Raw genomic sequence first — 24,397 nt, 5'->3', positions numbered from 1 at the left:
AGTGGTGAGGATGGAATTGGATTGCAAAAGGTTAACTCTTCAGAAATGTAAATGAGCAAAAATTTCCCTTGCACCTTAAGAGGTGTAAAAGGGCTATTGCATATGTAATTTTCAAATGGCTTTCCAGTTTCTATCCCAATAACAATATAGTAAATACAGTAGACATATAATTATGGTTACAAGATTATGTGTAAAACGTTAAACTATTTCTTCTCTTTGTCTAAAAATCTCAATTTTAAGGATGTTGTGTCCTTTTAAAAATTAATAAAATACATCAAGTGCCCTTTTTAAAAAAAATTGTTTCACTGCAAATATAAATATATGTAACAATACAAAAGCATTTCTTTTTTGCGACACAAAGGGTTAGCTAGTCATTATTACAATAAAGTTCATTAAAATCACATTTGCCTAAAGCAAAAATTAAAGGTCTACAGAAAGGGAAAAAAATGTATATATAGATATGTAAAAGGGCAAATACTTAAATGCAAATGGAGAACTCTTTATTTCCAATTATGCAGGCTCTGACCTTATGGTAATAGAAATTCCCCTTAATTAAGTACATTAAAATAGAACAATGTTTTCAACGCATGTGAAAAGCCCCACAAATTAATAACTACAAGGTTATCCTAGCATGATGTAATGTACAAATAAATAATTTTGTAAAAATTAAGCATTAGTATTTTAGCCTTATAATTTTAACGGGATAGTAAACTTTTTGAGGTTGTAACATAAAATGCTTAAAGGGATATGAAACCCAACATTCATTCATTCAACATTCATTCATTCTATTTATTTGTTCACAGGAAGAAACCCTTAGGGAAGAGATAGAATGTATTTGTTGAAAGGTGCAGCAAGAGGAAAGTAAAATATCTACAGCACCTCCTTGTCTGTTTCCATGCCTAGGAGAGTCACTGAAGTGAAGACCCCCATATGACAATGCAGCAGGAGAGGCTGTGTCTGAGAGACATGTGTTTCTGTGAGAGTCAGAAGATTGAGGGAGTGGGTGATTAACACCTTAACGGTCAGCACCGTACCCTGGACCTCTCCATGCCGCAATCTCGCTAAATGTAGCGAGATTGCGCTATTTCTTCATGCCCCATGAGTATGGCAGTGCAGAAAAAGATGGGTCTCTCTGCATCGGACAGCGGTGGTGCTGATCGTTGGTGGTGTTGGAGGGTTAGAAAGGGAGGTGGGCAGCCCATTGCTGGATGGGGTGGGAGGGAGGCGGGAGCGGGTGGGAGGGAGAAGGAGGGAGAGGGGGCTCCTATAGTGGAAAGGGGATAAGAGGGTGGGAAAGCGATCTGGGAGGGGGATGAGGTAGGTTAATAAATAAAAATTATAGCAAACTAGGTACTGGCAGACAGCTGCCAGTACCTAAGATGGAGGCAAATATGTAGAGTGGGAGGTTTAGATAGCTGTTTGGGGGGATTAGGGAAGTTGGGGAGTAAGGGGAGATCCTACACTGCAGAAAATAGAAAAAAAATATTTTAAAAAAAAACTTTATATTTTCATACTGGCAGACTTTCTGCTAGTACTTCAGATGGGGGTGACCATTGAGGGGTGGGGGAGGGAAGAGAGCTGTTTGAGAGGGGTCAGATAGGGATCAGGGGGTGAGAAGTGTCAGTTGTGAGGGTAATCTCTACACTAAAGCTAAAATTAACCTTACAAGCTACCTGATTAACCTCTTCACTGCTGGGAATAATAAACGTGTGGTGCACAGCTGCAATAAGCGGCCTTCTAATTGGCAAAAAGAAATGGCAAAGCCATGATTGCACAAGCTGTTTGTAAATAATTTCAGTGAGAAACCTAAAGTTTGTGATAAAGTTAACAATTTTTTTTATTTTATTGCATTTGGCAGTGAAATGGTGGCATGAAATATACCAAAATTGGCCTAGATCAATACTTTGGGTTGTCTACAAAAAATATATATATATATCGTTTTGATAGGTAAATATAAAAAAAGTGATGACAAAAATGCTAAAAATGCTCTGGTCTTTTAGGGAGGTTTTAGTTTGAAATGCCCGGTCCTTTAGGGGTTAAGAGGTCATGGATAGAAGTGAGTTTTTTACAAAGTGAGAGTTCCATAGTGCACAAGTGATCGGGTATTGACTTAAGATACACAAAAAAATTGGAGTTAGGTTTTTCCAGAATTCTGGTTTCTTGGCAGATAAGACTAGGAAGTTGTGGGTGACCCGGGGCTAGTTAATACTAAGCAAGAAAGAGAGTGACATAAGATGAGATTTAGATTTGCCGTTTTAAGGGTTTCTTTGGAATATGGTGCAGGGAGAAAAGAGAGAGTTTAGGAATGTGTCAAGCTCATGAGAGCAAAAGTGAGGTGAGGGTAGGAGAGAGAGGACAATAAATGTTTCAGGTGGTGAAAGAGGAGTATGTGAATAATATATAGTTTGTTATAGAGACAGGTGGTAGCAAAAAGGAACATAAAGTTATGACGCATTTTTACAAAAGGGTATCATTGAAAATCATAGAACAACAGTATTAAAAGTATTTGCTTTCAACCTTGTACTTTGATCGCTCGTACAATTCTTGTAAAAGTCTTATTTCTTCACTTATAAAATGTGCACTTAATGAATATGGGCATATAATAATATGATAATGCTAACTGCCCTTGCAATGGTAGCCCCTATCATTGCTTCCCCATACAAGTGTTAACTTTATAGGGTAGTGCAGTAAGCTGGGTCCACTAACAGACATTCAAAAGGACAATTGGAGAAGTTTGATTCAGGACAGCTCAGAGTGAGATATGTTTAAAATAAACAGACAATAGAATTTGGAGGAGAATGAAGTTATGCCATTAATCAACTAGTACATTTAGGAATTAAAAAAAGAATTGACAAGATATTTAAAAAAAAGTTTAGCAGCACAATAAATACAAGAATTAGATAACAGCAAACAATAACTTGCCAAAAGGAATTACAGTAAGTGGGATAGCCCTAGAAAACACTATAAAACATAGGATATCCTTTCAGGAAATGTTATGAAATTCCAGTTTGTTTGATATGAGAGGACAGGTTTCCTCACACCTATGCTTACCCCACATGAATTTGCTGTATTTGCTGTATTGTTATGCGTAGAAATCAAGAAAACATGTTTGGTTGCATTTAAGGGAGTGTAAACTCTTAAAGGGATAGAAAATGAAAAAAATTACATGTGAATGGGTGCATTTCAAGTTGAAATAAAAGCATTTTTGCAATATACTATTAGCATTAGCAAAAATGTTGCTAATAAAAGTTATTTTATACGCACATATCCTGTGAGGGCCGTGCACTAGTATTCAAACACCATGTCTGTTCAAAGAGCTGTCAGTGGTGCGTATTTCTTCTGTGAAGACATAAATTGTGTCACACAAGCTACTGCTGACTCTTTGCAAAGGTGTGATGTTTGAATACCGGTGCAAGGGTGCTCACAGGATATGTGCGTATGCTGCAGAAAATCAGTAATAACTTTTAGTAGAAGCATTTTTGCTAATGAATTTAAATTTACCATGTTCATTTCAATTTTGACCTTTCTATCCCTTTAACATTTTTATCATACACATAAAAGAGCACTATTTAGGCAGGTTAAAATATTTTGTATGAAAAAAAAGATTTTTAAAGATATTTATTTTAATTTTAAAAGAAAAAGGAAATTAATTGATGTATGCAAACGGGCCTTTAAAGGACAGTAAACACTTTGATATATTTATATATAGAATGTTTAGTTATAAGTAATGAAACAACTTTGATATATAATGTCATTATTTATTTTTTCCACTTTTCATGTAATTTGGCATTGAAAATTGAGCAGTTTCTAATTCTCAAAACTTGAAATGCACCTGCTGACTTCTCGAGCCTAACTCTGCTACATATATATATCCCTTATTGGCTTTATCAGGTAACAACTGCAAAACAATTCCTTTTTTACAATCTTTATGACTATGGCTAGCCTTGTTGTCTGTGGATTAAAGATCAGATTGGCTCCTCAAAATGAAGCAAATGGTGGATGGAGTTTTGCTATTGAAAGATCATTGCAGTAAAAAGGATGCTAATTTGTTTTTTTAAAATGTTAAAGGTACATTAAACCCTAATTTTTTCTTTCATGATTCAGATAGAGAATATCATTTAAAACAACTTTCTAATTTACCTCTATTGTCTAATTTGCTTCATTCTCTTGATATTCTTTCCTGAAAAGCATATCTAGATAGGCCCAGTAGCTGCTGATTGGTAGCTGCACCTAGATGCCTCATGTGATTGGCTCACCCATGTGCATTGCTATTTCTTTAAAAAAGGATATCTAAAAAATGAAACAAATTAGATAATAGAAGTAAAATAAAATGTTGTTTAAAAATGTATTCTCTGTCTGAATCATGAAAGAATTGTTTTGGGTTTAATGTCCCTTTAAAGGACCAGTCAACACAGTAGATTTGCATAATCAACAAATGCAAGATAAGACAATGCAATAGCACTTAGTCTGAACTTCAAATGAGTAGTAGATTTTTTTTCCTGACAATTTTAAAAGTTATGCCTTTTTCCACTCCCCCTGTACCATGTGACAGCCATCAGCCAATCACAAATGCATACACGTACCATGTGACAGTAATCAGCCATTCACAAATGCATACACACTTATTCTTGCACATGCTCAGTAGGATCTGGTGACTCAAAAAGTTTAAATATAAAAAGACTGTGCACATTTTGTTAATGGAAGTTAATTGGAAAGTTGTTTAAAATGGCATGCTCTATCTGAATAATGACAGTTTAATTTTGATTGAGTGTCCCTTTAAGACTTGGCTGATATGTTATTCTATAGCAACACAACAGAAATGTCTTGTAATTACAAGATGCCTACTGGCCCTTTAGGGAGTTATTTGCTAATTAGCTGATAAGTAGAACTACCTATAATCTGCTTGTGGACAGTCACATTCATGAAAAAATATATATATCAGTAATGAGCATCCATTTTCTAAAAAAAAAGCAATACATGTAAAATGCACTCTTTCCGATGATAAAGAAAACCCTTGTTTGCTCCTTTGTTGTCTTCAGAACTGTAGCAAGTCACCATGGTGTGTCAGACAATTTATTTGATATGTTTTTGCTCAGATTATGGCAGTATAATATATGCACAACAACAAATCACATTATAAAGGTGAAATGCATAAATATACTGTACATTTCTGTTTTACGAAAATCATACTGTACTTATGAAAGTAGTTTGAAAAAGTTTTATGCTTGGGATTACATGGTGCTATATAATGTTTTCAAATTCTTAGCCATTTAAATCCATTAGAAAAGCAGTTGCCATTTAATTTCCCATATAAAGTTTAATTATGAAAGGGAACAAAAATATGTGAAATGTACTTTCATTATTTATTTTGCCTGCTTTTCTTTTAATTTAAATCTGAAAAATGTAATTTTTCGGGACATCCTAAAACATTTAATGTGAAAATGGCTTAATGTAGCTTAATGAGTAAAAAAGTGGCCAAATGTTAATCAATTGCTGCATAATTTTGCACAACCCAAGATTTCCACTATCCAAGCCTATCCTAGAAGTTTCATGGTATTTGGTGTCCCACAAGGCAAATGAGTGACATTAAGCTTGTTTTTTGGGGAGCTTAATGTGGCTTAACGTACAAAATTGAACTTAGATGTTAACCAATTTCCACCAAACTTACCACAATACATTAATCTATGGATTCAAACATATTCTGAAAATTTCAAACCATTTAATAAAACATACCAAAAGTTATTCACATTTAACTATTTTTTTACAATCCTAAAACATTTAATGTGAGCAGCTTAATGTAAAAAGAGCTTAATGTACCAAAATTCACCTAAACATCGATCAATTGCCTTGAAACTTGGCACAAACTCAGTTTGTCACTTTCCAAACCTATCCTAGAAATTTCATGGTATTTGGTTTCCCACAAGGCAAATGAGTTACATTAAGCTTGTTTTTTGGGGAGCTTAATGTGGCTTAACGTACAAAATTGAGCTTAGATCTTAACCAATTTCCCCCAAACTTCTCACAATATATTAATCTATCTATTCAAACATATTCTGAAAATTTCAGGACATTTGATAAAACATACCAAAAGTTATTTGCATTTAACAATTTTTTTACAATCCTAAAACATTTAATGTGAGCAGCTTAATGTAAAAAGAGCTTAATGTACCAAAATTCACCAAAACTTCAATCAATTGCCTTGAAACTTGGCACAAATTCGGTTTTTCACTTTCCAAATCTATCCTAGAAGTTTCATGGATTTTGGTGTCCCACAAGGCAAATGAGTGACATTAAGCTTGTTTTTTGGGAGCTTAATGTAGCTTAATGAGTAAAAAAGTGGCCAAATGTTAATCAATTGTTGCATAATTTTGCACAACCCAAGATTTCCACTATCCAAGCCTATCCTAGAAGTTTCATGGATTTTGGTTTTCCACAAGGCAAATGAGTGACATTAAGCTTGTTTTTTGGGGAGCTTAATGTGGCTTAACGTACAAAATTGAACTTAGATGTGAACCAATTTCCACCAAACTTACCACAATACATTAATCTATGGATTCAAACATATTCTGAAAATTTCAGAACATTTCATAAAACATACCAAAAGTTATTCACATTTAACTATTTTTTTACAATTCTAAAACATTTGATGTGAGCAGCTTAATGTAAAAAGAGCTTAATGTACCAAAATTCACCTAAACATCGATCAATTGCCTTGAAACTTGGCACAAACTCAGTTTGTCACTTTCCAAACCTATCCTAGATGTTTCATGGTATTTGGTTTCCCACAAGGCAAATGAGTGACATTAAGCTTGTTTTTGGGGAGCTTAATGTGGCTTAACGCACAAAATTAAACTTAGATCTTAACCAATTTCCCCCAAACTTCTCACAATATATTAATTTATCTATTCAAACATATTCTGAAAATTTCAGGAAATTTGATAAAACATACCAAAAGTTATTTGCATTTAACAATTTTTTTACAATCCTAAAACATTTAATGTGAGCAGCTTAATGTAAAAAGAGCTTAATGTACCAAAATTCACCAAAACTTCAATCAATTGCCTTGAAACTTGACAAAAACTCAGTTTTTCACTTTCCAAATCTATCCTAGAAGTTTCATGGATTTTGGTGTCCCACAAGGCAAATGAGTGACATTAAGCTTGTTTTTTGGGGAGCTTAATGTGGCTTAACATACAAAATTGAACTTAGATGTTAACCAATTTCCCTCAAACTTCCCATAATACATTAATCTATCTGTTTAAACATGTTCTGAAAATGTAAGGACATTTGATAAAACATAACAAAAGTTATTCACATTTAAATATGTTTTTAACAATCCTAAAACATTTCGGGCCCATTTATTAAGCTCCGTATGGAGTTTGAGGGCCCGTGTTTCTGCCGAGCCTTTAGGCTTGCCAGAAACACCAGTTATGAAGCAGCGGTCTAAAGACCCCTGCTCCATAACCTGTCCGCCTGCTCTGAGGAAGCGAACAGACATCGCCGCATTTCAACCCAATCGAATACGATCAGGTTGATTGACAGCCACCTGCTAGTTCATAAGAGCTGCTGGTGCAATGCTGAATGTGGAGAGCGTATTGCTCTCTGCATTCAGCGATGTCTGTCGGACATGATCCGCTGATCGGATCATGTCAGACAGACACATAATAAATAGGCCCCTTCATGTGAATGGCTTAACGCAAAAAAGAGCTTAATGTACCAAAATTTGCCTAAACATCAATCAATTGCCTTGAAACTTGGTACAAACTCAGTTTTTCACTTTCAAAACCTATGCAAGAAGTTTCATGGTATTTGGATTCCAACAAGGCAAATAAGTGATATTAAGTTTGTTTTTTGGTGAGCTTAATGTGGCTTAACGTACAAAATTGAACTTAGATGTTAACCAATTTCCCCCAAACTGCTCACAATACATTAATCTATCTATTCAAATATATTCTGAAAAATTTAGGACATTTGATAAAACATACCAAAAGTTATTTACATTAAACCATTTTTTTACAATCCTAAAACATTTAGGGGCCAATTTATCAAAGCTTCAACTGATAATACAATGGAATCCACTAGAATCTCACGTCATATCTGATGCAAATGGAATCTGCCGTAATTATCAAAGTGTCAAGATCGTCAAATGTTGAAATATGTGACATAATATACCCTCCCGCAATCTCATTCTGACGCAGATCAATGCTTGCGTCATCCAAGATGTTTGAATACACATTCGACTCTATATGACCCTTTTTCCAATTTACCAAACATTTAACAATGTTCAAACCGCTACCCTTAAGGCCGCGGATGCCATAGAAATCAATTGAAGTCTGAAAACACAGGAAGGTTATGTTCGATTTCTGCAAGACAATAAAGCATATTAGATAATAAAAGTAAATTATAAACTTTATTAAAATTCTATACTCTTTCTAAATCAAACAATAGTATTGCTCCAAATTTGGTGCAAAGTAATGCTTCAATTTTGATGCACTAGTAGATATAGGGATAAAAATGAAATACATTACTACTTATGGATTATGTTACATCTTTGTCTATTATTACAAAGCAAGAGGACAATATTATTGCTCCAAACTTGGTGCACTAGTAGATATAGAGATACAAATTAAATAAATACATAACATAATATAGCTAACTTCCTTTTTTATGTTTTTTGTTTTTTTTGATAAATCTATATACACCATGTTTAAGGCATGTAATACAAGTCCCACTCACCACTTCGCACCAAATTTGATGCAACACTTTTCGCACCAAATATGACGCAATACTCCTAGACAACCCACACCTTTTTTTTCCCACCACTTTTGATAGGGATATGCATAATCACATGATTTATGACATCAGCTAATCAAATTTAATTATACATTGTATAGTATCACTAACGAATAAAATTGCTCGATATTTGTGTCATTGATCACCCATCAGAACTTGTAAGTGCTATCTGTTACATTGTGTATTATACTTTGAAAGTATGTATATGTGTAATTAGTATTAAAGATAAACATTGATGCTGACATTAGGACACACAATGTAATATTTTAGACAATGATTTTAAAATTTCAATGATGTTTGATTCAATATTATCTTAAACTGATAGCTCAAAGGGATACCTAACATTAAACTGTCATGATTCAGATACAGCAGAAATTAAAATCACCTCTTTTACTGTCATGCTATTTTTAGTGTATTTCTACCTTCTCTTGAATTTCATTTTCATTAAGAAATGTCATCTTATATGCCAGACGATTTTATAACACCTGTGTAGGGGTGGTTTTTAAAACTAGATTGCAATCCAGAGGGGTTACACAGGTACAGAGAGAAAACTGGCCCAGCTCTTAAAATATCCATTGATTGTAAATAAATACATATGATACCCTGATGACATGTTATATTCACAATTATTCCTGCTCAGAATAATAATACATTTACACTATATACATATATTGGTATAAATAAACACAGAGACATGAAAGACAACATTGTTTAGAACAAAAAAAGGAATTTAGGGACATGTAAATATGTTTGCAAAAGATTTCTGACATAACACACACACTCATATATATATATATATATATATATATATATATACAAATTATGACACTTAGGGAAGTCTCCCTATGTGTGATGCGGGAATCCAGACATGGACCCGTTGCTCAGTGTGCCTAAAGGGATATGTCTGCACCTCACTGACGAGGCCCACAATAGGCCAAAACGTACGTCTGGGGTTTTGCTGTATCTCTCGTTCAGAGAGGGATTGCCTGGTATTTCGGGGCTGGGCTGTACTGTGAAGTCAGGATCAGACTGATATGCTTCAGGAAAGTTCTTCTCTGTGAAAGGCACATGTTTGGCAAAAAGAGGCTGCTTCTTGGGTGGTAACTAGCCATAGAACAAGCTATTATGCTATTGTTCGTTCTCAGGTTGAGCGCTTCTCTCAGGAAAAACCTGAATAACTGCAACATCGATGACTGTTAGTTAACAACAGTCTGATGCTCATCGCACCATACTTGACGCACGTGTTTTTGACGTTTTTTTTATAAATTAGAGCATTGTATGTGGATCCGCGGAAGCGATGTCTGGCGAGCATATTGACGCCTGCGAACGCACCGAGATTGACGCTTTGATAAATAAGCCCCCATATGTTTTACGATTGTAAAAAAAACTGTTAAATGTAAATAACTTTTGGTATGTTTTATCAAATGTCCTGAACATTTTAGAATATGTTTGAATAGATAGATTAATGTATTGTGGGACGTTTGGGGGAAATTGGTTAACATCTAAGTTAAATTTTGTACGTTAAGCCACATTAAGCTCCCCAAAAAGCAAGCTTAATGTCACTCATTTGCTTTGTGGGACACCAAAATCCATGAAACTTCTAGGATAGGTTTGGAAAGTGAAAAACTGAGTTTGTGCCAAGTTTCAAAGCAATTGATTGAAGTTTTGGTGAATTTTGGTACATTAAGCTCTTTTTACATTAAGCTGCTCACATTAAATGTTTTAGGATTGTAAAAAAATTGTTAAATGCGAATAACTTTTGGTATGTTTTATCAAATGTTCTGAAATTTTCAGAATATGTTTGAATCCATAGATTAATTTATTGTGGCAAGTTTGGTGGAAATTGGTTAACATCTAAGTTCAATTTTGTACGTTAAGCCACATTACGCTCCCCAAAAAACAAGCTTAATGTCACTCATTTGCCTTGTTGAATTCCAAAATCCATGAAACCTCTAGGATAGGCATGGATAGTGGAAATCTTGGGTTGTGCAAAATTATGCAGCAATTGATTAACATTTGGCCACTTTTTTACTCATTAAGCTACATTAAGCTCCCCAAAAAACAAGCTTAATGTCACTCATTTGCCTTGTGGGACACCAAAATCCATGAAACTTCTAGGATAGATTTGGAAAGTGAAAAACTGAGTTTGTGTCAAGTTTCAAGGCAATTGATTGAAGTTTTGGTGAATTTTGGTACATTAAGCTCTTTTTACATTAAGCTGCTCACATTAAATGTTTTAGGATTGTAAAAAAATTGTTAAATGCAAATAACTTTTGGTATGTTTTATCAAATGTCCTGAAATTTTCAGAATATGTTTGAATAGATAGATTAATATATTGTGAGAAGTTTGGGGGAAATTGGTTAAGATCTAAGCTCAATTTTGTACGTTAAGCCACATTAAGCTCCCCAAAAAACAAGCTTAATGTAACTCATTTGCCTTGTGGGAAACCAAATACCATGAAATTTCTAGGATAGGTTTGGAAAGTGACAAACTGAGTTTGTGCCAAGTTTCAAGGCAATTGATCGATGTTTAGGTGAATTTTGGTACATTAAGCTCTTTTTACATTAAGCTGCTCACATTAAATGTTTTAGGATTGTAAAAAAATAGTTAAATGTGAATAACTTTTGGTATGTTTTATCAAATGTTCTGAAATTTTCAGAATATGTTTGAATCCATAGATTAATGTATTGTGGTAAGTTTGGTGGAAATTGGTTAACATCTAAGTTCAATTTTGTACGTTAAGCCACATTAAGCTCCCCAAAAAACAAGCTTAATGTCACTCATTTGCCTTGTGGGACACCAAATACCATGAAACTTCTAGGATAGGCTTGGATAGTGGAAATCTTGGGTTGTGCAAAATTATGCAGCAATTGATTAACATTTGGCCAGTTTTTTACTCATTAAGCTACATTAAGCTCCCCAAAAAACAAGCTTAATGTCACTCATTTGCCTTGTGGGACACCAAAATCCATGAAACTTCTAGGATAGATTTGGAAACTGAAAAACTGAGTTTGTGCCAAGTTTTAAGGCAATTGATTGAAGTTTTGGTGAATTTTGGTACATTAAGCTCTTTTTACATTAAGCTGCTAACATTAAATGTTTTAGGATTGTAAAAAAATTGTTAAATGCAAATAACTTTTGGTATGTTTTATCAAATGTCCTGAAATTTTCAGAATATGTTTGAATAGATAGATTAATATATTGTGAGAAGTTTGGGGGAAATTGGTTAAGATCTAAGTTCAATTTTGTACGTTAAGCCACATTAAGCTCCCCAAAAAACAAGCTTAATGTCACTTATTTGCCTTGTGGGAAACCAAATACCATGAAACTTCTAGGATAGGTTTGGAAAGTAACAAACTGAGTTTGTGCCAAGTTTCAAGGCAATTGATCGATGTTTAGGTGAATTTTGGTACATTAAGCTCTTTTTACATTAAGCTGCTCACATTAAATGTTTTAGGATTGTAAAAAAATAGTTAAATGTGAATAACTTTTGGTATGTTTTATCAAATGTTCTGAAATTTTCAGAATATGTTTGAATCCATAGATTAATGTATTGTGGTAAGTTTGGTGGAAATTGGCTAACATCTAAGTTCAATTTTGTACGTTAAGCCACATTAAGCTCCCCAAAAAACAAGCTTAATGTCACTCATTTGCCTTGTGGGAAACCAAATACCATGAAACTTCTAGGATAGGCTTGGATAGTGGAAATCTTGGGTTGTGCAAAGTTATGCAGCAATTGATTAACATTTGGCCACTTTTTTACTCATTAAGCTACATTAAGCCATTTTCACATTAAATGTTTTAGGATGTCCCAATTTTTCCACTGACCCCCGTGAAGCTGGAATTGCATTCCATTGAATTTTGAACACTGGCTACCTACATGCTGTAATTGCTCTTTATCAGTCAAGGGGCTTTTCAAGTAGTGTGCTCCTGGGCTAAAAAACAAGCTGACAATTGAAAAATGATTTTAAAATATTTTTTTTTTTATGCAGACCTTGTATAATGCAGAGATTCATTTCTGATGCACGTATGGAAAAAAAAAATCCATATAACTTAGATATTTGACACTGAGACCACTCACCAGCAGTATTCCAATCCATCACAAAATACTTTTTGCACCAGTTTTCACATGATTTTCTTTAATTATTTTATTTATTTATTTTAAACCTAGTTTGACCCTTTTGCCTGATATATCTTTGGTTGTCTCATAGTTTTTTTTGTTTTTGAGGAGGGAGGGGTTAATATTCTAAGAAAATGCAGAATTAACATTTTATCAATCACTAGTTTCATAAAAACAGTTCATACATCAAACGGGCAGTAAAGTCAAAATTAAACTTTCATGATTCAGATAGAGCATGTGATTTAAAACAACTTTCCGATTTACTTCTATTAACAAATTTGCTTTGTTCACTTTGTATCCTTTGTTGCAGGGTAAAGCTAGGTAGGCTAATAGGAGCTCAGGAGCGTGCACATGTCTTGAACAGTCTATGGCAGCAGTGTTTGTATCTAAGTATAACATTTCTATGAACAACTTTTATAGAACTTCCATAAACAACTGCTGCCAGATGGCTAAGGACACATGCATGCTCCTGAGAACACCTAAGATTAATCGTTAACCCCTTCACTACCGGGAGTTTTAGAAAAAAACTTGCCCAGAGTAACAGAGAATTTTTAGTATTTTTGCTTTCACTCGTTTAGAGCCTTTGGCCTAGATTTAGAGTTGGGCGGTAGCCGTCAAAACCAGCGTTAGAGGCTCCTAACGCTGGTTTTTACCGCCCGCTGGTATTTGGAGTCAGTCAGGAAAGGGTCTAACGCTCACTTTGCAGCTGCAACCTTTCCATACCGCAGATCCCCCTACGCCATTTGCGTATCCTATCTTTTCAATGGGATCTTTCTAACGCCGGTATTTAGAGTCGTGGCTGAAATGAGCGTTAGAAATCTAACGACAAAACTCCAGCCGCAGAAAAAAGTCAGTAGTTAAGAGCTTTCTGGGCTAACGCCGGTTTATAAAGCTCTTAATTACTGTGCTCTAAAGTACACTAACACCCATAAACTACCTATACACCCCTAAACCGAGGTCCCCCCACATCGCCGCCACTCTATTAAAAATTTTTAACCCCTAATCTGCCGCTCCGTACACCGGCGCCAGCTACGTTATCCCTATGTACCCCTAATCTGCTGCCCCTAACATCTTCGACCCCTATATTATATTTATTAACCCCTAATCTGCCGCCCCTGCTATCGCTGACACCTGCATATTATTATTAACCCCTAATCTGCCGCTCCGTACACCGCCGCAATCTACATTATACCTATGTACCCCTAATCTGCTGCCCCTAACACCGCCGACCCCTATATTATATTTATTAACCCCTAATCTGACGCCCCCAAAGTCGCCTCCACCTACCTACAATAATTAACCCCTAATCTGCCGACCGGATCTCACCGCTACTATAATAAATGTATTAACCCCTAAAGCTAAGTCTAACCCTAACACTAACACCCCCCTAAATTAAATATAATTTTAATCTAACGAAATAAATTAACTCTTATTAAATAAATTAATCCAATTTAAAGCTAAATACTTACCTGTAAAATAAACCCTAATATAGCTACAATATAAATTATAATTATATTGTAGCTATTTTAGGATTAATATTTATTTTACAGGCAACTTTGTAATTATTTTAACCAGGTACTATAGCTATTAAATAGTTAATAACTATTTAATAGTTACATAGTTAAAATAATTACAAAATTACCTGTAAAATAAATCCTAACCTAAGTTACAATTAAACCTAACACTACACTATCAATACATTAATTAAATAAAATACCTACAATTATCTACAATTAAACCTAACACTACACTATCAATAAATTAATTAAATACAATACCTACAAATAAATACAATGAAATAAACTAACTAAAGTACAAAAAATAAAAAAGAACTAAGTTACAAAAAATAAAAAAATATTTACAAACATTAGAAAAATATTACAACAATTTTAAACTAATTACACCTACTCTAAGCCCCCTAATAAAATAACAAAGCCCCCCAAAATAAAAAAATGCCCTACCCTATTCTAAAAGAAAAAAGTTCAAAGCTCTTTTACCTTACCAGCCCTGAAAAGGGCCCTTTGCGGGGCATGCCCCAAAGAATTCAGCTCTTTTGCCTGTAAAAAAAACACATACAATACCCCCCCTCAACATTACAACCCACCACCCACATACCCCTAATCTAACCCAAACCCCCCTTAAATAAACCTAACACTAAGCCCCTGAAGATCTTCCTACCTTATCTTCACCACGCCGGGTTCACCGATCGATCCAGAAGAGCTCCTCCAATGTCTTGATCCAAGCCCAAGCGGGGGGCTGAAGATGTCCATGATCCGACTGAAGTCTTCTATCAAGCGGCATCTTCAATCTTCTTTCTTCCGGATCCATGTTCATCCCGCCGACGCGGAACATCCATCTTCACCGACGACTTCCCAACGAATGACGGTTCCTTTAAGGGACGTCATCCAAGATGGCGTCCCTCGAATTCCGATTGGCTGATAGGATTCTATCAGCCAATCGGAATTAAGGTAGGAAAATTCTGAATGGCTGATGGAATCAGCCAATCAGAATCAAGTTCAATCCAATTGGCTGATCCGATCAGCCAATCAGATTGAGCTCGCATTCTATTGGCTGATCGGAACAGCCAATAGAATGCGAGCTCAATCTGATTGGCTGATCGGATCAGCCAATCGGATTGAACTTGATTCTGATTGGCTGATTCCATCAGCCATTCAGAATTTTCCTACCTTAATTCCGATTGGCTGATAGAATCCTATCAGCCAATCGGAATTCGAGGGACGCCATCTTGGTTGACATCCCTTAAAGGAACCGTCATTCGTCGGGAAGTCGTCGGTGAAGATGGATGTTCCGCATTGGCGGGATGAACATGGATCCGGAAGAAAGAAGATTGAAGATGCCGTTGATAGAAGACTTCAGTCGGATCATGGACCTCTTCAGCTCCCGCTTGGATGAAGACTTCAGCCGGATCATGGACATCTTCAGCCCCCCGCTTGGGCTTGAATCAAGACATCGGAGCCAGGACGGATCGGTGTGATACCCGGCGAGGTGAAGATAAGGTAAGGAAGATCTTCAGGGTCTTAAATAGGTTTATTTAAGGGGGTTTGGGTTAGATTAGGGGTATGTGGGTGGTGGGTTGTAATGTTGGGGGGGGGGTATTGTATGTGTTTTTTTTACAGGCAAAAGAGCTGAATTCTTTGGGGCATGCCCCGCAAAGGGCCCTTTTCAGGGCTGGTAAGGTAAAAGAGCTTTGAACTTTTTAATTTAGAATAGGGTAGGGCATTTTTTTATTTTGGGGGGCTTTGTTATTTTATTAGGGGGCTTAGAGTAGGTGTAATTAGTTTAAAATTGTTGTAATATTTTTCTAATGTTTGTAAATATTTTTTTATTTTTTGTAACTTAGTTCTTTTTTATTTTTTGTACTTTAGTTAGTTTATTTCATTGTATTTATTTGTAGATATTGTATTTAATTAATTTATTGATAGTGTAGTGTTAGGTTTAATTGTAGATAATTGTAGGTATTGTATTTAATTAATTTATTGATAGTGTAGTGTTAGGTTTAATTATAACTTAGGTTAGGATTTATTTTACAGGTAATTTTGTAATTATTTTAACTAGGTAACTATTAAATAGTTATTAACTATTTAATAGCTATTATACCTGGATAATATAATTACAAAGTTGCCTGTAAAATAAATATTAATCCTAAAATAGCTACAATATAATTATAATTTATATTGTAGCTATATTAGGATTTATTTAACAGGTAAGTATTTAGCTTTAAATAGGAATAAGTTATTTAATAAGAGTTAATTTATTTCGTTAGATTTAAATTATATTTAACTTAGGGGGGTGTTAGGGTTAGACTTAGCTTTAGGGGTTAATACATTTATTATAGTAGCGGTGAGATCCGGTCGGCAGATTAGGGGTTAATAATAATATGCAGGTGTCAGCGATAGCGGGGGCGGCAGATTAGGGGTTAATAAATATAACATAGTGGTCGGCGATGTTAGGGGCAGCAGATTAGGGGTACATAGGTATAATGTAGGTTGCGGCGGTGTACGGAGCGGCAGATTAGGGGTTAATAATAATATGCAGGGGTCAGCGATAGCGGGGGACGGCAGATTAGGGGTTAATACGTGTAAGGTTAGGGGTTTTTAGACTCGGGGTACATGTTAGAGTGTTAGGTGCAGACATAGGAAGTGTTTCCCCATAAGAAACAATGTAGCTGCGTTAGGAGCTGAACGCTGCTTTTTTGCAGGTGTTAGGTTTTTTTTCAGCTCTAACAGCCCCATTGTTTCCTATGGGGGAATCGTGCACGAGCACGTTTTTGAAGCTGGCCGCGTCCGTAAGCAACGCTGGTATTGAGAGTTGCAGTGGCGGTAAATATGCTCTACGCTCCCTTTTTGGAGCCTAACGCAGCCCTTCTGTGAACTCTAAATACCAGCGGTATTTAAAAGGTGCGGGAGAAAAAAAGCCAGCGTAGCTAACGCACCCCTTTGGCCACAGAACTCTAAATCTAGCCGTTTGTTTTTTTATTTATCTATGAAAACTTTTTATATTTTTAAAGTAGACAACCCAAGGTATTGATCTAGGTCCATTTTTATGTACTTCATGCAACTATTTGGCCGTCAAATATGATCTCACTAAATTATTTAGACAAAACTACTGCAGTCATGAGCCATATGGTTGTAAAAGCTTCTCTGTGGTCCCCTTTGTTCAGAAACAGCAGATATTAATTTAATATTTTTTTCTGTAGTGTAGGGATCCCCCTCACCCTCGCCACCTCCCCCCTCCAAGTGATGACTTTTTTTTCTGAAGAGTTGGGTCCCACCTCCCCCTTAAGCTGACAGCAGGGACCGCAACACACGTCAATGTCAACACAATACGCAGAGCACTGTGTACTGTGTGACTTAGTACTGTGTGACTTAGTACCTGTATACATTTGGTGCAAGGGGTTAACAAAGGATACCAAGAAAGCTAAGGGGACATTACATTTAAAATTGTAAATCCTCCACGCATATCACTTTAGTACACCCATGAAAATTGTATTCTGGTTATATTAGAATTAGTGAACCCTGCATATAATATCCTGCTTTCAAGATTCTGATAATATAATGTTATAACATGCTAATTAATAATATAATATAATATAATAAAATATTATAGGAAATATATATTATTATAGCATTTTAAAACTATCATATTTCTACCTTGAGGCAGAGAAAAAAATCTGACTAAAACTAGTGATTCCAGAAAACCTCAAGACACATCTTGGGAGGAAAGTATGCAATACGTTTTGCTGATGTTTTAGAACTGCATATAAGATTAGCCATCTTCTCAAAAACAAGCACACTGAACTTTATACCCTTGAGATCTTTCATATTATCTATTGCTTTATCTGACATGACAAGAAGCAGCATTTTACCAGATATAGAAATCCTACTAACCTGTTTGATGAAGCTGAAAAAGTGAAGGTCAGTTCACTGATATATGTAATAGAGTCTGATGTATAGCATATATTAAACTAATTTGTTTTTCATAATGATGGCAAACATGTTATTGAGAACAAACTGGTAGTAAAGAAATATGAAATACCTTAGTAATATGTTAGGGTCTTTTTTTTCTAGAAGAGAAAACTGATTAGAAGATAAATTAGTTTCAAGAAATTTACTTTTATAGTAAATAATTAAAGGAACATACAAATTCAAAATTAATAACAAACTAAAAATTAAATTTTGTTTTTTCAGAAAGAGCATGCAATTTTAAACAACTTTCAAATTTACTTTCATTAACAAAATGTCTTTTTTAAATCACCAGCTCCTACGTGCAAGAATTCACAGAATATACGTATATGCATTTGTGATTGGCTGATGGCTGTCACATGATACAGGAGGAGTGGAAATAGACATAATTGAAATTTGTCAGAAAAAAAATCTACTATTCATTTGAAGTTCAGACTTTGGGGCCGATTTATGATGCTGTGATTGCAGCAGTTTCCGCGCAAGTTTTCAGGCTCGCTGGAAACATAAGTTAAAAAGCAGCAGTTTTAAGACCGCTGCTCCTTAAAGGACCAGTAAACACAGTAGATTTGCATAATCAACAAATGCAAGATAACAAGACAATACAATAGCATTTACTCTGAATTTCAAATGATTAGTAGATTTTTTTATAACAAAGTTCAAAGTTATGTATATTTCCACTCCCCCCCTGGACCATGTGATAGCAATCAGCCAATCACAAATGCATACAAGTATAGTCTGTGAATTCTTGCACCTTTGTTGAAGGAGCAGCAATGCACTACTTGAATTAGCTGAACACATTGGTAAGCCAATGACAAGAGCCATATATGTGCAGCCACCAATAAGCAGCTAGCTCCCAGACCTGAGCCTACCCAAGACAAACAAGATTACTTTAGATACCATCCTGGAGTCTCTTGATGATCATCAAATTAATTTAGAAGTTATTTGCACATCTGAGTAAAAAAATCTGGGTGATAAATTCAGAATGATGAGCATATTACCTCACTGGTGTTTGTATTTTTTTACAGGTAAAAGAGCTGATTTCTTTAGAGCAATGCTGTACAAAAGCCCCTTTTAAGGGCTATTTGTAGTTTATTGTAGGCTAGGGTTTTTTATTTTGGGGGGCTTTTTATTTTTATTTGGTTTATTAGATTAGGTGTAATTGTTTTTAGTTTTGATAAATCAGTTTGCTATTTTTCGTAATTTAGGTTTTTTTTTTCTTTGTAATTTTAGACAAAGAGGCCTATTTATTAAAGGTCTTGCGGACCTGATCCGACAGTGCGGATCAGTTCCGCAAGACCTCGCTGAATGCGGAGAACAATACACTCTCCGTATTCAGCATTGCACCAGCAGCTCACAAGAGCTGCTGGTGCAACGCCGCCCCCTGCAGGGGGTGTCAATCGGAGGGCGTCGAGTACGATCGGGTTGAATTGTGGCGATTCCTATCCGCCTGCTCAGAGCAGGCGGACAGGGTTATGGAGCAGCGGTCTTTAGACTCGCCAGAAACACGGGCCCTCAAGCTCCATACGGAGCTTGATATATGGGCCTCAAAGTTTTTAGTAGTGTTAGTTTTTTTTAATGTGTAATTTAGTTTTTTTAATTTTAGTATAATAGTTATGTTAGGTTAATTTATAGTCTAAACTTAGTTTTTTTTAATTTCACAGGTAAGTTTTTATTTATTTTAAGATAGGGATATTTTAATTTTAATATAAAGTTAGGGGGTTGTTAGGTTTAGGGGTTAATAGTTTAATTTAGCTTTTTGCGATGTGGGGAGCTGGCAGTTTAGGGGTTAATGGGTTTATTTAGTGACGGTGATGTGGGAGGCCAGAGGTTTAGGAGTTAATAAATTTATTATAGTGTCGGTGTAATCGGGGAGCGGTGGAATAGGGGTTAATAACTTTTATTAGTGGCGGCAAAGTCAGGAGCAGCAGATTAGGGGTTAATAATTTTATTTCGTTGTCTGCGATGTCTGGGGCAGCAGATTAGGGGTGTTTGTTAGGGTGTTAGATATAAACGTAACTTTTTTTCCCCCATAGACATCAATTGGATTGCGTTACAGCGATCGCCATTCCGCACTTCAGGTGTTAGTTTTTTTTTTTAACACTCTCTCCCCATTGATGTCTATGGGGGAAAGCATGCATGAGCACGTCAAATCAGCCCTCGGCTTTTGCGCAGTATGGAGCTTAACACCACCATATCGCACGCACAAGCAGGCTTTTCAGGAACTCGTAATGGCAGCACTATGGAGGGTGAAATAACGCGTTTGTTTCGCACCCTCTATAGCGCAAAACTCGTAATGTAGGTGTTTGTAATTACAAGCCATCTCTATGGTGTTGTTATAGAACAGCATATCAGCCAAGTTTAACCTTTTTTTTTTTTTTTCTTTTTTTCAACTTAACATCCTTTTTCAGTAATTGGTAAACCAAACTTTACCCACCATTTGCCTTATTTGGAAGAGCCAATCTGGATTTCAGGCAGACAGCATGGCTAGTCACTCTTATAAAGTTACTATAAGGTACATGTTATCAGTTAAAGCCAATTAGGTATAGATATGTAGCAGGGTTATCCTTGAGAAGTCAGCAGGATGCATTTCAAGTTCTGAGAATTAGAAAAGCCTCAGTTTTCAGAACTAAATTGCATGAAAAAGGGACAAACTAATTAATAAAAAATATATTGTAAAGTTGTTTCATTACATATAGAATTTTATATAAACATCTCCAGGTGTTTATTGCACCTTTAACAATACAGATTTGCAACAATATTACACTTTTAAATCAATGATTGTGTATTACGGATGGGCAAATATTTTACAACCTGAGATCAGTACCCCAGGTTCAGGAATTGCTATTTTTGTGAAAAACAGCCTCAGCTTTATTAAGCCTCTTGATATACTCAAAAGTTTATGAGGCCTATTTATTAAATGTCTGTCGGACTTGATCCGACAGTGCGGATCAGGTCCGACAGGCATCGCTGAATGCGGAGAGCAATACGCTCTCCGTATTTAGCATTGTTCCAGGAGCAAATGGGGATATTGGCCAATAGGAAATAGTATAACAAAATGTAGATATTTGAGCCAATGTGATGACTCTGTGCTTAGGTTTTATATAAATATCAGGTGATTTGGACCCAACCATATGTAGTACAATATTTAGGAATAACAAACTATGTACTGGTCCATATGGCTCTTATTGTCAAATCGGATGTCCCAAAATACAATGTAAATACCTATAAATTTAAAAGACAACAATGCAAATAGGGTTGAAAAACTGTATTACAAGGGGTAAAAATACTTCCCAAGTTCGGTGTGACGAGTGGGTGCTGCTCCAGAGTGAGATACAGGGCTGTGTTCCTGATCGTAAGAGTAGCTAAAAAACAAATGAAAACACAGAGCACATCCCACTCTAAATGTAACACCGTTTTTAATGAAACAAATATCAAAGTGTGTGAATCACACATACAGGATAAACAAAGTTAAAAAGCACTATCACCAAGTCCGAGTCCTTTACTCCTGATGCTGTGGGTGTGTTCTCTGTCACCCCGTCAGCTGTGTCCTCTGGGAAGCTTCCGGAAAGCCGTGAGGGGACTCGCCGTGTCGGGGGATACTCTGTAAGCAGCACCGGAGTTGCAGTGTCCAGGGTAAGGTGCTAGTGCAGCCTCAACGCGTTTCTTCAGGATGCGACCTGACTTTTTCAAGAGGAAGTATAGAACTGTATAATTGTGGATCCTTTTGAAAAGACCCGGGTCGGGCGTGCCACCTGAGGTGATGATCTCATTGGCTGTAAGTTCGTCAATGACCTTAAAGCGAGGCTGCACACTCATATTACACCGGTCTGGTCATTTTCGTAGATTCCACTGAATCAAATACATATATAACATACATTAAAAGCATTCATATATAAAATCTACTATTAGCATAATGCAATACAATTTAAAATTGATAACAGATAAAAAACATAATCATTTCATTAAAATTTCATTACAATTAGTATAGAAAAGTAACCAATCGGTTCGACTAAAGCAAACACTTTTTACAATATGTTTTGTATTCAATTTACAAAATTTGACATAAAATTCTTTAATGTTAACCTCTCATATAAATGTCAATATTGCAATGTTAAAACATCCTTAAGTGTGTACTCATTACCAAGAATATATTTATAATTATAATAAGAACTGACGTTGTAATTAATACAAATAATATGTATGAAAATAAATAAATAAATTCTTATATGTACCGATAAAAGATAATAAATAATAATAATACATATTAATTGATGACTGAATATAGAATGCTAGATGGAAAATTCATACTGAGTTGGGAACAATCTAGATATAGAATTAATTAGTCTAAAAAATTATGTGCTTATCTGAACAAATATAAAAAAATATATAAAAATATAAATTTAGGTTTAAGAAAGATAACTCAGGAAGCAACTTCATTCTATTTCTATGGGCTACTACATAAAGGCTTGTAGATCTAAATCGATGTTCAAGTCTTTCTCACTGGATGTATTTAGACTTTGGAGTTTGTGAATCCAATAGGTTTCACGTTGTCGGAGACTCCTGAGCCTGTTTTTGCAGTCTGTAGGAGCAATCCAATCTAACACCATAATTGGCAATCCCGAATTATTGGCATTATGTTGGTTTAAAAAATGATAGGGGACACTATGGTTGTCTACTTTGTTCTTAATATTGTTGAGATGTTCACAAAACCTGTTCTTTATGATTCTTTTGGTACGCCCTACATAGACACAATGGCATTCGCACATAAGCAAATACACTACAAAAGAGGATTTGCAGGAAAATTTGTGAGTTATCTTTCTTAAACCTAAATTTATATTTTTATATATTTTTTATATTTGTTCAGATAAGCACATAATTTTTTAGACTAATTAATTCTATATCTAGATTGTTCCCAACTCAGTATGAATTTTCCATCTAGCATTCTATATTCAGTCATCAATTAATATGTATTATTATTATTTATTATCTTTTATCGGTACATATAAGAATTTATTTATTTATTTTCATACATATTATTTGTATTAATTACAACGTCAGTTCTTATTATAATTATAAATATATTCTTGGTAATGAGTACACACTTAAGGATGTTTTAACATTGCAATATTGACATTTATATGAGAGGTTAACATTAAAGAATTTTATGTCAAATTTTGTAAATTGAATACAAAACATATTGTAAAAAGTGTTTGCTTTAGTCGAACCGATTGGTTACTTTTCTATACTAATTGTAATGAAATTTTAATGAAATGATTATGTTTTTTATCTGTTATCAATTTTAAATTGTATTGCATTATGCTAATAGTAGATTTTATATATGAATGCTTTTAATGTATGTTATATATGTATTTGATTCAGTGGAATCTACGAAAATGACCAGACCGGTGTAATATGAGTGTGCAGCCTCGCTTTAAGGTCATTGACGAACTTACAGCCAATGAGATCATCACCTCAGGTGGCGCGCCCGACCCGGGTCTTTTCAAAAGGATCCACAATTATACAGTTCTATACTTCCTCTTGAAAAAGTCAGGTCGCAGCCTGAAGAAACGCATTGAGGCCGCACTAGCACCTTACCCTGGACACTGCAACTCCGGTGCTGCTTACAGAGTATCCCCCGACACGGCGAGTCCCCTCACGGCTTTCCGGAAGCTTTCCAGAGGACACAGCTGATGGGGTGACGAAGAACACAGCCACAGCATCAGGAGTAAAGGACTCGGACTTGGTGATAGTGCTTTTTAACTTTGTTTATCCTGTATGTGTGATTCATACACTTTGATATTTGTTTCATTAAAAACGGTGTTACATTTAGAGTGGGATGCGCTCTGTGTTTTCTTTTGTTTTTTAGCTACTCTTACGATCAGAAACACAGCCCTGTATCTCACTCTGGAGCAGCACCCACTCGTCACACCGAACTTGGGAAGTATTTTTACCCCTTGTAATACAGTTTTTCAACCCTATTTGCATTGTTGTCTTTTAAAT

This window comes from Bombina bombina, chromosome 5 (assembly GCF_027579735.1).
Source record: "Bombina bombina isolate aBomBom1 chromosome 5, aBomBom1.pri, whole genome shotgun sequence".
In the NCBI taxonomy this organism is placed as follows: domain Eukaryota; kingdom Metazoa; phylum Chordata; class Amphibia; order Anura; family Bombinatoridae; genus Bombina; species Bombina bombina.
This window is presented reverse-complemented; position numbering follows the sequence as displayed.